The sequence below is a fragment of the Nicotiana tomentosiformis genome, chromosome 1 (genome assembly GCF_000390325.3).
Source record: "Nicotiana tomentosiformis chromosome 1, ASM39032v3, whole genome shotgun sequence".
NCBI lineage: Eukaryota > Viridiplantae > Streptophyta > Magnoliopsida > Solanales > Solanaceae > Nicotiana > Nicotiana tomentosiformis.
In genome coordinates this window covers 38,028,433-38,043,847 of record NC_090812.1, presented here as the reverse complement: position 1 = coordinate 38,043,847, position 15,415 = coordinate 38,028,433, and the positions used below count along the sequence as shown (strand labels likewise).

The following is a 15,415-nucleotide window of genomic DNA, read 5'->3' as shown; positions in this document are numbered from 1 at the left end:
CTAACGATCCATTGATCCTTAAATTGCTTCTATTCATCTTTAACTCTCCACTAAAGTTATCCGATTAGTTCGTTGAAAACTTTATTTTATTTTTCATTATTTGGTCCAACCTACCTATTTTATTTATTGGCCAAATAGATAGACAACCCTTAAAGTTAAACACTTCTAACTAAGACTTTTTCCCATCGGACATTTCAACCCAACAAAAATGTGTTTATTAAACACAAATGTAACAATTCCAAACCAACACGCGTGAATCTCACTCTCCTTTAAAGTGGCAGACTAGACTAATAGAAAAATTACATGCCAGCAACCAAAAAGAAAAAAAGAGACAAAATTTAGAGAAAAAAATCTGACAAAAAATAAGAAAGAGAAAGGAGGTGGTCGCCGGGAAACCATCACCTGCAGAAAGGAGCTGTGTCTGCTACATTTTTTTGCATCATTCTTTTAGATTTTTATCAAAGATGAAGAAGAAAAGGTCAGATTTGAAAAAAAGAAGGCGTGGCCGGATCCGAAGGAGAAGGTGTTGGAATCTAAGCGGCAGAATCTGAAGAAGAAGAAGTTGGTGATTATGGTGGTCGCCGCCTGGGTCTGAAAAAGGCCGCATCAGTATTTCCGAAATCTCAACCTTTCGTTTTTTCAATCTCCATTACTCAATTGGGTGTTTGTGAATTTTATTGAAATCAACGGGGTTCTCATTAACCAGGCAAATCTTTCATTTATTTGAGGTAGATTTAAGTTTCACTTTTGCTCGTGAAAAATAAAGGATGGTAATTAAAACTGATTCTCTGTCTTCCTGTGTTTTTACCTCTTCTTCTTAACCTTTTCAATCCAAGAAGACTCGCTTGGTATGTACTCTGCTATGCCTATTTTCCTCCTTTGTTTCCTTAATGTTTTTCAGTATTTTGGGTCTTTTACTTGCAAGAATGTTGCTGCTTCCCGTTGCTAGCTTTCGGTGAGTGCTTATATTTTGTCTCTTGTTGCTTTAGCGATTGCTATTGTTATAAACACTTTACGTTTGTATTAGCTTCCTGTTACAAAAATGGTGTTTCCCGGAAGAGTGTTGGTGGCAGAAGGATGAAGAAGAAGAAGGTTGGTGTGGGCAATGGCAGAAGGGTACTGACGGGAGATTAAAAAAAGGTTCTTAAGGAAAAAAGACGAAAATATTATCATTTGATTCAATTCACGCGCTTAAGGAAGGTAAGAAACACTTCTTTTGCCATGTCAGCGTATGGTGTTCACAGGTACACTGTTGTTAGTATTTGAGTGTTCAATAGGAACAAGCCATATATATATTTGGCTTTATTTATTTTATTTCATTAGCATTTCAACCAGAAGTATTCACAAGCTTTTTATAAAGAAGGGGGAGGGTTGCCTTACCTTGACAACTTGCTTTCTGGTGATGTAATTATTTGATGCAATAATCGTACTTAGGGGTGTACATAGGTCGAGTCGGTTCAGATTTTTCAATTATCAAACCAAATTAATGGTGTCAGGTTTTTAAATTTATAAACCAAACCAAACCAACAAAGTTAAGTTTTTCAATCTCGATTTTTCTCGGGTTTTTCGGATTTTTTCGGGTATTCGGATTTTTTTCCGGTAAAGTCTTCATAGCATAAAATATATAACTTGTACTCCAAATATTTCTTAAGTCCTAGTAAAATACAACTATATAATGTATTTTTCAAGAAACTAACACAATAATATGAGATAAGTCATAACATTATACTAAAATATTCAATAACAAAGATAAAATAATAAAATTACATAAAACAAATATTGCTAATTAATAAGCCATAATAAAAATTAACATAATCTAAAAATACTATATAGGTTATGCTAAAATAAGTATAGCTAATGAGTACTAATATTAATTACATAACTAAGCACTAAAAAGTGAGTGTTGGAAAACACTTGTAAAAGAGTGAGTGTTGGGAAATACTTGTGTGAACGCTTTCTTTGGAGTGATCTTGTGAGGTTATTCTCTTGAGGTATTTGGGATTAATTAGAGTATTTACTCTAATTTTGTACTCACTTTTGTACTATTGTTTGTATTGTAAAATTGCTCCTCTCCGCTTGTGAACGTAGATCACTTTGACCGACCCACGTTAAATTTGTGTCTTTCTTTATCTGCTTTAATTACTGCTATTATAAACTTATATCTTCTTTTTTATTATCATTATAACGTTGTTTGGCTAAATTCCGCACTACCCGTGTTCTCGATCCTAACAAATTATTTGGCTTTATCGGGTTTTGTTTGAGTAGTCAATATGACTCTAACAAAGACTTATGTTGAGAAATTTGATCGAAGTGTAAATTTCGGAATGTGGCAATTAAAGATGAAAGATATCCTAATTCAAGACAGCTTAGATTTGGCACTGCAAGGAAAGGAGAACAAGCCAGATAAAATGACGGACGAGGAGTTTGTCGTCATAGACAAAAAGGCAAAAGAAGGTATCATTTTAAATCTTTCAACTGAGGTTTTGCGTGGAGTTGCCGCAAAAAGCTCAGCCAAAGACATATGGGAAAAGCTGAAAACCCTGTATTTGAAAAGAACAGTAAAAAACATGCTTTATGTTGACTTGAGCAGTTTTGGTTTTGATGATTGACAAAGGAACACATGCATGAACCAGGTCCATGGATAGTGTACACAGGTGACAGACAGAGTCAAGTAAAAGACATGCACGTGAAATAGGTAAGTATAAGTGGTTATTTCTGATAATCCCTGAACGAAAAGGTCGCATATTTCATAAGGAGCAGGACTCCTTACTTGAAGAGAACTCTATCCAAGATAAGGGAATAGTTAGAAGTTGAAGTCGACTAGAACTATTCCACCAAGAAAGAGTAAAGCATTAGAACTCTAGTTAATCTTTATTTACTAACTCTATATATATCAGTTGTGTTCTCTTTTACAGATGATGCACACATACTGAAGTTAAACACGAATTGAGAGCAAAATAGCAAGACATTTTGTGAGCAATTCCTGCGAGATTTAAGAGTGCGATCCTGAAGCTACATGAATCAGATTGAAGAACCAACTCCATAAAGAGTTTTATGTGTCTTTCTTTATTTCTAGTTCAAAGTGTAGTAGGCGTTTTGAGTTGTACCTTTCAACTTTCTTAGAAGCAAATTATACTAGGTACCTGAGTTGTATCTTTCAAGTTAGAGTTAACTTGAAGTAGTCATAACAGCCTGTGACGTGTTGCTATAAGGGTTAGAGTTAATCCTTAAGTATGTAAGAGGTTATAAACTCTAGTTGTATTATTCAAGTTAGAGTTAACTTGAAGCAGTCGCAACAGCCTGTGGCTGGTTACTACTAGGGTTAGAGGTAATCCTTAAGTTTACAAGAGTTTGTAAACTTTATTGTTGGCTCAGAGTTATAGTGAAGTGTTTGGAAAAAATCTTACTGGGTAGTAGGTCGTGGTTTTTTTACCTTTTGAGCATGGTGTTTTCCACATAAAATCCTTGTGTTCTTTACTTTCTGCATTATTTATTTCACAATTATAGTATAAGAAATACATAGAAGAACCAGGTCCTTCGATAATTTAGTGCACGCGAAAATTGGGCACCACACAAATCACCCCCTCTTGTGTGCTATTGAAGTATAAAACATCACTTTACCTAAAGAAAAAACTCTAGACTTTTCGTATGACAAAAGGTACCTCTATATTTATACATCTCGATATTTTCGATTCTTTTATTATGGATTTGAGTAACATAGATGTTGAATCAAAGATGAGGATCAAGCCGTGTTATTGCTTGTTTCCTTACCTCAATTATTTAAACATATAAGAGACACTATACTTTATGAAAAGGATGATATCTCTTATAAAGATATCAAATCTATTTTGAAATCAAAAGAACAAATAGATAGAGATATTACTGGAAACTAGCGGGAACCAAGGGGAATGCTTGTTTATAAGAGGTAGATTCAATAGGAAAGATTCAAGTAGCTGGGGGCCTAAATCAAGGTCAAGATCCAGATACAGAAATTTCATGTGCAAATATTATCACAAAAATACCACATTATTTATGAATGCTTTAAGTTAAAATATAAAGAAAAGCATACAGAGAAGAAAATTGAGCACAAAAATATTGACGCTGGCGAAGCAAGTGTAGCTGCTGATGAGACTGAACGAAATATATTTTTAGCAACTAATAATAGTTTCAAATCTAACAATGAGTGAATTTTGGATTCGGGTTGTTCTTATCATATGTATCCCAATCGGGATTTGTTTACCACATATGAATCTGTTGAATGTGGAGCTGTCTTGATGGGTAATAATGTTGCCTGCAACGTTATTGGTAAAGGTTCAGTCCGAATCAGAATGCACGATGGTGCGGTGAGAACTCTCACCAATGTTAGACATGTTCCTGACTTGAAGAAAAATCTCATCTCTTTGGGCACTCTAGAATCTCTTGGGTGTAATTATACAGGTGAATGTGGTGTTTTGAAAGTTTCCTGTGGTGCTCTTGTAGTCATGAAAGTACGCAGATATGGTACATTGTATATTCTATTGGGATCTACTGTTACAGGTTCTGCTGCAGTTTCAATATCAGATAAATCAGATTCTAACATTACCAAATTTTGACATATGCGATTGGGGCATATGAGTAAAAAAGTCTTTTCATCCTCAGCAAAATAGGTCTCTTGTGTGGCCAAAGTACCGAAAATATGGAGTTATGTAAACATTGTGGGTTTGGGAAGCAATTTCTGGTGCTGATTCAACCAAGTAGTTGATTGCAATGAATGAAAAAATTGAGTCTCTCCACAAGAATGGTACTTGGTCTCTTGTGAAGCCGCCATCAAGAAAGAGAATTGTTGGTTGCAAATGGATCTTCAAGAAAAATAATGGCATTCCAGGGGTTGATGGTGCCAGGTACAAGGAACGATTAGTTGCAAAGGGCTATAGTCAGGTACACGGAGTTGATTTTAATGATATTTTCTCACATGTTGTTAAACATAGCTCTATTCGTATCTTGCTTGCCTTAGTTTCCATGTATGATTTGGAAAGCTACATTACAACACATAGTAGCTTTATCTATGGTTGAAGGGTCTATTTGCTGAATTCAATTTACACCAAGATGATATTATCATTTTCTGTGATAGTCAAAGTATCATTCACTTGACTAAAGACCAGATGTATCATCAAATGACGAAGCATATTTATATCAAGTACCATTTTATCCGGAAAAGCATTGCTGATGAAAAAGGTCTCTGTTCAAAAGATCAACACTAGAGACAATACTACTGACATGTTTATAAAGCCTCTTCCAGTTGGCAAGTTGCTTGAACTTGATTGCTATTTATGAAGAATGATTTAGCCTATATGGACTTTTGTGGAGAGGGTGGAGCAAATTTACTATATTAGCCAAAATTAGGCTAAGGTGAAGATTTATAATATATTTTGGCTAGTAGGGTCCATCTCATATAGGCATAAGCCTATTTGCGTCTATTTGCAAGAAGAGATGACTGCAATATTTTTTCCTTGGAGCCAAAGTATGCATTGCATGGTAGAGATTATTTGATCAATTTTCTTTTCCTTTTATTAGTGCTTGTAAGAGAGTGAGTGTTGGAAAATACTAGTGTGAACCCTTTCTTTGGAATGATCTTGTGAGGTTATTCTCTTGGGGTATTTGAGATTAATTAGAGTATTTACTCTAATTTTGTACTCTCTTTTGTACTCTTGTTGGTATAATAAAATTACTCCTCTCCGCTTGTGGACGTATGTCACTTTGACCGAACCATGTTAAATTTGTGCCTTTCTTTATCTGCTTTAATTACCGCTGTTATCAACTTATATTGTCTTTGTTATTATCGTTATAACGTTGTTTGACTAAATTTTGCACTATCCGTGTTCTCGATCCTAACATATATTTTTCTACACAAAAAGCAAAAAAAAAAAAAAAATTCTCTAACTTGTCATCATTTGACAAAATTGAAGCAAGCAATGACTCTGAAAATTGTAAGTGAAGTTTCTAAGCCTAATAGTATGAGAATATTCAAATTGAAGCAAGCAATGACTCTGAAAATTATAACTAAATATTTTGAGCTAATATCTTCAACTGGCTTAACCTCTCATATAATAGATAATATGTCAAAAACTACAGTATTGATGATCACGTATAGTTCTAGATCACCATCTTCAAATTGATAGAAATAATTTTGAGCACATAAAATATGCAAATCATATAATATTATAACTTGAAAAAGTTTCCAATTTTAAAACATCGATAGACTATCAAAAACATTAGTTTGAAAAAAGAAAAAAAGAAAAATGACAAAAAAATTAAAAAGTATCTCTCACAGTTAACATTAAAAAAAAATTCGTGTAAACTGTGAAGGGGATAGTCAAAAGAACTCAAAATTTTAGAAAAATAGAAAAGATAAAAGTCAAGAAAAAAAAATGAAGAACGGAGAAAAAAGAGAAATGTGACTCTTGGCATTAGAGAGTATCAAGTCACTTTAGCTATGACCTAACTTTATATAATATATAGATATGGATATAGAGTACCAAATGAAAATTAGGAAAGTATTACTTTTTTTTTCTTGGTAATTATCAAATTTTATTATCAGGAAAAAATATTTACAAGTAAAGCAGAAAACCCCTAGAGTTGACATAATTCCCAACTCTAGTATAATCAAACTTCAACTAACTATAACTATTTCGTCTCCAATCTACTCCTCAGACTCAGATAGAAATTTAACTTCTGCATGTGCTTTCCCAACTTTGACTTCATGCTACCTCGACAATGGACTTCTTGCACAATTGATATTGCTATGTCTTCCGGTGTCCTCTTCTTCTGTTGGAATATTCTGTAGTTCCTTTCTTGCCATATGTGATAAGCTGTACAAGCCAAGCTCATTCTATAGATTTCTGCCAGCGAGTTCTTTACATTAGCTTACACTCTAGCCCAACTAATCTCCTCCCTCCATCCCATAGGACATCTTCTTATGCCGAGCCACTTCAGAATATGCATCCACACCTTTGCGGATGTGCAGCACTTGAAGAACAAGTGTTGGTGACTCTCCTGTTCATCTTCACACATTACACAAATAGAGTCAGTCCCCATACCCCACTTTATTAGCCTATCCTTGGTATATAACCTCTTTTGTATCACTAGGAACAATATGAATATCCATTTTGGGCTTGCTTGGGTGTTACAAATCAGCTTCTTCCAACTCACTTTAGGGAAGTCCCCCCTAAGCATGTTATACATTCTCCTTATATAGTATTCCTCATCTACCACAACATCTTCAATCCTCAAGGTTGCCTCTCTCTAGATATTTCTTCACATTAATAATCTTTCGAATTGTCCACGAGGCATTTTTGGCATCCACATCACTTATATCCCCGCCTTTCACATAATAAATATGTACCCGTCCTTTTTTTTTTTTTTAGACAAGTTCCAGTAATGTTTCAAGATTGCAACTTTATTCCATACTTGTACATAAGTGATATTTAGACCCCAAGCTGTCTTAGGTAAACACAATTGGTTCCATGCCACCAAAGCCTTCTTTTTTACTTCTGTATTTCCTGTCCAGAGGAAGGTCCTGCATACAACTTCAATATCACGACCCCAAATTTTCTCCGTAGCAGGTCGTGATAGGACCTAGTCTCTAAGACTAGGTAAGTCTATCAATGCGGAATAATAATAGATATCTGAAATAAATAAATTACAAATCAAATAATTTACAACTCCCAAAACCCGGTAGAAATAAGTCACAAGCTTCTAAGAATTTATCCTCAATGTCTCTGTATATCAAGGTCTAAAGAAATAAGAAAACAACATGATAATGATAGAAGGGGACTCCGGAGTCTGCGGATGCTAGCAGATATACCTCGAAATCTCCATACACCGGTAACTCACTGATGTCTGAGCTGGTAAGATGTACCTGGATCTGCACAAAAAGATGTGCAGAAGCATAGTATAAGTATACCACAGCGGTACCCAGTAAGTACCAAGCCTAACCTCGGTAGAGTAGTGACGAGGTCAGGTCAGGCCCTACTAAAAAAAAAAAATAATGGCTGGTAAAAATGTTTAACAATATAATAAGATAAAATGACAATGGAAATGAGTCAAGTAGTATGTTACCATTTAATTACACCAAATAATGGCAATTAATACCTCGCGGAAACAAAACAGAATTTATTTTCAACTTTAAGAAAAATCACAACAATAATCAAAGGCAACTGCAGCCATAAATCAATATCAACAAGGGCACTCCCGAGATACCGCCTCGTAGTCCCAAATCATAAATAAATTCACAATATCTCAATTTTCTTATATCACCGCGGGAGCCTTCACAACTTATTTTAAAGAAAAGATTTTTTCCGAAATAGCATCCCGCGTTTTAGCCATCCTTATCACACCGCATGACTCTAGTAGTCTCCCCTACTAGCCACGCGTATCAAGCCACCCTTATCTCACCGCATGCATTTCAATACCCAGACCTTATAACGCCGCATGCGTATCAATATCACAATATATCACAATTTACACCTCAAGTGCCCAAATATTTCAATTTGCCAAAATAATTCAACAACAATATTTTTCCATAATAAAGAGCTCACGGCTCATGCCAAAATAATCCAACAATGATATTTTTTCACAATAAAGAGCTCACGGCTCATGCCAAAATAATTCAACAAAATATTATTTCAAAATTTTAGTACGTTGCTTAAATACCAAATTTAAAATGTCAAATAATTCATATTAATAATATTTAATTTAAAGAAAATCACCCTTCAAATAATGCACAGAATAAAAGAAGCCAAGTTTCAACTAAACACGTAAAACAATTAGCAGGAAATGTTCAAGCAAATTTAAAGTTTAAACATTTAAATCAATGATGAATAATATAACAAGGTAAAATTATTTAATTAATATGCAATAACGATCTACACAATTTAAAGACATAATCTTTCACATTTAGCCCGTGTACACACTCGTCACCTCGTGTACACGACTTTCAACACATTTTATTTTATCACTTCAATACCAATCCTAGAGGAAATTTCCCCCACACAAGGTTAGACAAGTCACTTATTTCGACTTGCTCCAATTTAACCAAGTAGTATGCCTTTTCCTCGATTTTTCGACTCCGATCGACTCGTATCTAGTCATAATTAATTCGATACAGTCAACAAAAATTATAAAATCAATTCCATAAGAAAATACTACATTTTAAATAAAATCCGAAATTAACTCAAAAATTGTCCGTGGGGCCCACGTCTCGGAATCCGACGAAAGTTACGAAATATGAACGCCCGTTCAACCACGAGTCTAACCATACTAAAATGACTAAATTTCAATAATAATTCGACCCTCAAATCCTCAAATCTATCCAAGAGGGTTTTCAAATTTTTCCAACTTAAATCACCAATTAATTATTAAAAACAGTGATGGATTCGGGTAATCTAACCAAGATTGAGTTAAGAACACTTACCCCGATTTTTTCTCTGAAAATCTCCCAAAACTCGCCTCAATCCGAGCTCCAAATCGTTAAAAATGCAGAACTTAAACATTCTGCCTGGGCTTTTTCTTCTATGCGATCGCGGCCAAAGGCACGCGATCGCGAAGAACAAAATAAGGTTGCCCAGAATTAACTCTACGCGATCGCGGATATCCCCATGCGATCGCAAAGCACAGAGTTCCCAGCTCTACGTGATCGCCACCCTCTTCACGCGATCACATAGAGCAAACGCGTGACCTCCACTTCTGCTCTGTTACTCTACGCGAACGCGACCTTCTTCATGCGTTCGCGAGTCACAAAATATCAAAGCTACGCGATCGTATCCCGCTTCACGCGATCGCGAAGCACAAAACTCAACAACCCTCAATTAACCCTACGCGATCACATACCTTCTCACGTAATCGCGTAGAAGGAAACCAAAACTTGCAGAAACCAGAACTTCAGCTATCAAGCCAAGTCCAAAAATGATCCGTTAGGCATCCGAAACTTACCCGAGCCCCTTGGGACCTCAACCAAATATACCAAAAAGTCCTAATACATCATATGAACTTAGTCTAGTCTTCAAATCACATCCAACAACAATAAAAATACGAATCACACATAGATTCAAGCCTAATGAACTTTGAAACTTTCAATTTCTACAATCGACGCCGGAACATATCAAATCAAGTCCGATTGACCTCAAATTTTGCATGCAAGTCATAAACTAACTATAACTATTTCGTCTTCAATCTACTCCTCAGACTCAGATAGAAATTTAACTTCTGTATGTGCTTTCCCAACTTTGACTTCATGCTACCTCGACAATGGACTTCTTGCACAATTGATATTGCTATGTCTTCTGGTGTCCTCTTCTTCTGTTGGAATATTCTGTAGTTCCTTGCTTGCCATATGTGATAAGCTGTACAAGCCAAGCTCATTCTACAGATTTCTACCAGCGAGTTCTTTACATTAGCTTACACTCTAGCCCAACTAATCTCCTCCCTCCATCCCATAGAACATCTTCTTATGCCGAGCCACTTCAGAATATGCATCCACACCTTTGCGGATGTGCAGCACTTGAAGAACAAGTGTTGGTGACTCTCCTGTTCATCTTCACACATTGCACAAATAGAGTTAGTCCCCATACCCCACTTTATTAGCCTATCCTTGGTATATAACCTCTCTTGTATCACTAGGAACAATATGAATATCCATTTTGGGCTTGCTTGGGTGTTACAAATCAGCTTCTTCCAACTCACTTTAGGGAAGTCCCCCCTAAGCATGTTATACATTCTCCTTATATAGTATTCCCCATCTACCACAACATCTTTTATCCTCAAGGTTGCCTTCTCTAGATATTTCTTCACATTAATAATCTTTCGAATTGTCCACGAGGCATTTTTGGCATCCACATCACTTATATCCCCGCCTTTCACATAATAAATATGTACCCGTCCTTTTTTTTTAGACAAGTTCCAGTAATGTTTCAAGATTGCAACTTTATTCCATACTTGTACATAAGTGATATTTAGACCCCAAGCTGTCTTAGGTAAACACAATTGGTTCCATGCCACCAAAGCCTTCTTTTTTACTTCTGTATTTCCTGTCCAGAGGAAGGTCCTGCATACAACTTCAATATCATGACCCCAAATTTCCTCCGTAGCAGGTCGTGATAGCACCTAGTCTCTAAGACTAGGTAAGCCTATCAATGCGGAATAATAATAAATATCTGAAATAAATAAAATACAAATCAAATAATTTATAACTCCCAAAACCTGATAGAAATAAGTCACAAGCTTCTAAGAATTTATCCTCAATGTCTCTGTATATCAAGGTCTAAAGAAATAAGGAAAAAACATGATAATGATAGAAGGGGACTCCGGAGTCTGCGGACGCTGGCAGATATACCTCGAAGTCTCCGTACACCGGTAACTCACTGATGTCTGAGCTGGTAAGATGTACCTGGATCTGCATAAAAAGATGTGCAGAAGCATAGTATAAGTATACCACAGCGGTACCCAGTAAGTACCAAGCCTAACCTCGGTAGAGTAGTGACGAGGTCAGGTCAGGCCCTACTAAAAAAATAAATAATGGCTGGTAAAAATGTTTAACAATATAATAAGATAAAATGACAATGGAAATGAGTCAAGTAGTATGTCACCATTTAATTACACCAAATAATGGCAATTAATACCTCGCGGAAACAAAACAGAATTTATTTTCAACTTTAAGAAAAATCACAACAATAATCAAAGGCAACTGCAGCCATAAATCAATATCAACAAGGGTACTCCCGAGGTACCGCCTCGTAGTCCCAAATCATAAATAAATTCACAATATCTCAATTTTCTTATATCACCGCGGGAGCCTTCACAGCTTATTTTAAAGAAAAGATTTTTTCCGAAATAGCATCCCGCGTTTTAGCCATCCTTATCACACCGCATGACTTCTAGTAGTCTCCCCTACTAGCCACACGTATCAAGCCACCCTTATCTCACCGCATGCGTTTCAATACCCAGACCTTATACCACCCCATGCGTATCAATATCACAATATATCACAATTTACACCTCAAGTGCCCAAATATTTTAATTTGCCAAAATAATTCAACAACAGTATTTTTCCATAATAAAGAGCTCACGGCTCATGCCAAAATAATCCAACAATGATATTTTTCCACAATAAAGAGCTCATGGCTCATGCCAAAATAATTCAACAAAATAATATTTCAAAATTTTAGTACGTTGCTTAAATACCAAATTTAAAATGTCAAATAATTCATATTAATAATATTTAATTTAAAGAAAATCACCCTTCAAATAATGCACAGAATAAAAGAAGCCAAGTTTCAACTAAACACGTAAAACAATTACCAGGAAATGTTCAAGCAAATTTAAAGTTTAAACATTTAAATCAATGATGAAGAATATAACAAGGTAAAATTATTTAATTAATATGCAACAACGATCTACACAATTTAAAGACATGATCTTTCACATTTAGCCCGTGTACACACTCGTCACCTTGTGTACATGACTTTCAACACATTTTAATTTATTACTTCAATACTAATCCTAGAGAAAATTTTCCCCACACAAGGTTAGACAAGTCACTTACCTCGACTTGCTCCAATTTAACCAAGTAGTATGCCTTTTTCTCGATTTTTCGACTCCGATCGACTCGTATCTAGTCATAATTAATTCGATACAGTCAACAAAAATGGTAAAATCAATTCCATAAGAAAATACTATATTTTAAATAAAATTCGAAATTAACTCAAAAATTGCCCGTGGGGCCCACGTCTCGGAATCCGACGAAAGTTACGAAATATGAACGCCCGTTCAACCACGAGTCTAACCATACTAAAATGACTAAATTCCAATAATAATTCGACCCTCAAATCTATCCAAGAGGGTTTTCAAAATTTTTCAACTTAAATCACCAATTAATTGTTAAAAACAGTGATGGATTCAGGTAATCTAACCAAGATTGAGTTAAGAACACTTACCCCGATTTTTTCTCTGAAAATCTCTCAAAACTCGCCTCAATCCGAGCTCCAAATCGTTAAAAATGCAGAACTTAAACATTCTGCCTGGGCTTTTTCTTCTATGCGATCGCGGCCAAAGGCACGCGATCGCGAAGAACAAAATAAGGTTGCCCAGAATTAACTCTACGCGATCGCGGATATCCCCATGCGATCGCAAAGCACAGAGTTCCCAGCTCTACGCGATCGCCGCCCTCTTCACGCGATCACATAGAGCAAACGCGTGACCTCCACTTCTGCTCTGTTACTCTACGCGAACGCGACCTTCTTCACGCGTTCGCGAGTCACAAAATATCAAAGCTACGCGATCGTATCCCGCTTCACGCGATCGCGAAGCACAAAACTCAACAACCCTCAATTAACCCTACGCGATCGCATACCTTCTCACGTAATCGCGTAGAAGGAAACCAAAACTTGCAGAAACCAGAACTTCAGCTATCAAGCCAAGTCCAAAAATGATCCGTTAGGCATCCGAAACTTACCCGAGCCCCTTGGGACCTCAACCAAATATACCAAAAAGTTCTAATACATCATATGAACTTAGTCGAGTCTTCAAATCACATCCAACAACAATAAAAACACGAATCACACATAGATTCAAGCCTAATGAACTTTGAAACTTTCAATTTCTACAATCGACGCCGGAACATATCAAATCAAGTCCGATTGACCTCAAATTTTGCATGCAAGTCATAAATAACATACCGGAGCTATAAAAATTTTTGAAACTGGATTCCGACCCCGATATTAAAAAGTCAACTCCCTGGTCAAACTTCTAAACTTAAATTCCTATTTTATTTATTTTAAGCCTAATTTAACTACGAACGTCCAAATAAAATTTCGAACACACTTCTAAGTCCAATAATACCATACGGAGCAATTGGAATCATCAAAATTCTATTCCGGGGTTATTTTCTTAAAATGTTGACCGAAGTCAAACTTAGCATTTTAAGGCCAAATTAAGGAACCAAGTGTTCCGATTTCAACCCGAACACTTCCAAATCCCGAACCAGCCATCCCCGCAAGTCATAAATTTATAAAAGTACATACGGGGAGTTTTATTTAGGGGAACGGAATTCTAAAAGTAAAAATGACCGGTTGGGTCATTACATTCAACTTGTTGATGACCTTCTTAGGCAACAAGAATATCTGAGACCAGTAAAACTGAATGGCTATTAGCACACTTTTAATCAGTTGCAACCTCCCTGCATATGATAGAAACTTTACAGTCCAATTGATTATTATTCCAAGCATTTTATCAATCAAAGGTTGGTACTGTGCTACAACCAACTTTTTGGAGCTTAATGGTACTCTAAGGTACTTAAAAGGCAAAGTACCAATAAAGAATCGAAGTTGTTGTACTATCTCATGCTGCACATGGTTAGGTACTCCTCCAAAGTATATACTACTTTTGTTTATGTTAGCTATCAGTCCCGAGGCCTTGGAAAACTGTTGAAAGTTATCAAATAGTAGCTTAGCTGATACCACATCACCTCTGCAAAACATGAGGAGGTTATCAGCAAAACCTAATTGTATTATGCCCAGTTTTTTGTATCTAGGATGATAATTGCAGTTTGGATTCCCCTTTAGTGTTCTGAGCAATCTAGTAAGATACTCTATGGCAAGTACAAACAAGTAAGGGGATAAAAGATCACCCTGCCTGAGCCCTTTTTTTGCCTTAAATGGTAGTGTTGGATTTCCATTTATAACTATTGAATAGGAGACAATTCTGATGCAACTTCTAATCTATGTGATGAACCTCTCTGGGAAATTCATACTTGACAAGATCTGCTCCAGAAAAATCCATTCCAATGAGTCGACTTTTTGCATGTCCACTTTGATCATAATCCTTGGTGACACTCCTTTTCACCAAGGAAAGTATTACTTTCAAAATATTGAACACAAATATTCACAACTTTTAGTTCTCTATGTATTTTAGTAATACATTTGTAATTCAATGATATAATAATAGTTTCAAGAATACCAAATATTGAAAATCCAATTCAAGTTATAGATTTTTTTAAATTTTTTTATGATACTTCTTCGTTCTCTACTTCCTTTGTATTAGAGAAATGTAAACATCTTGGCCTGCTAGTTGGCAGTCAAAAACTTGTGTTTGGTATTTTTGTTTAGTATCCTTGGAATTAGTAACTATCATAAAATACAAAAGTAATTGAGAAAAACATATAAATAGACAAGCAAAAGTTGTGTTTTGTGGAGAAAATAATAGAAAATATTAATTTTAAAACACTGAAAAATTCTTAACAATTTTAGTTTTTTTATGTACTTTCATAATATTTGTGTATTTTTATTATTTTCAAATATTCTGAGAAATCATCACAAGGTATCTATATGTTAAACATTTGAAGTCTCAAGAATATTGAAACTCCTTATTTAGTCAATTTAACAAC

At 35.5% G+C, this 15,415-nt stretch overlaps 1 long non-coding RNA gene across 2 annotated transcripts; it reads left to right on the top strand.

The window, feature by feature from the left end:
* The first annotated feature begins 97 nt into the window (after positions 1 to 97).
* LOC108947694 (uncharacterized) lies at positions 98 to 2,677 on the top strand. Of its 2 annotated transcripts, XR_011409631.1 has the most exons (3): positions 152 to 770; positions 902 to 955; positions 1,028 to 2,677. It is a non-coding gene; the product is annotated as an uncharacterized lncRNA (long non-coding RNA). The 2 variants fall into 2 exon arrangements; XR_001972226.3 differs by having other exon boundaries at positions 98 to 955.
* The last annotated feature ends 12,738 nt before the right edge of the window (positions 2,678 to 15,415 follow it).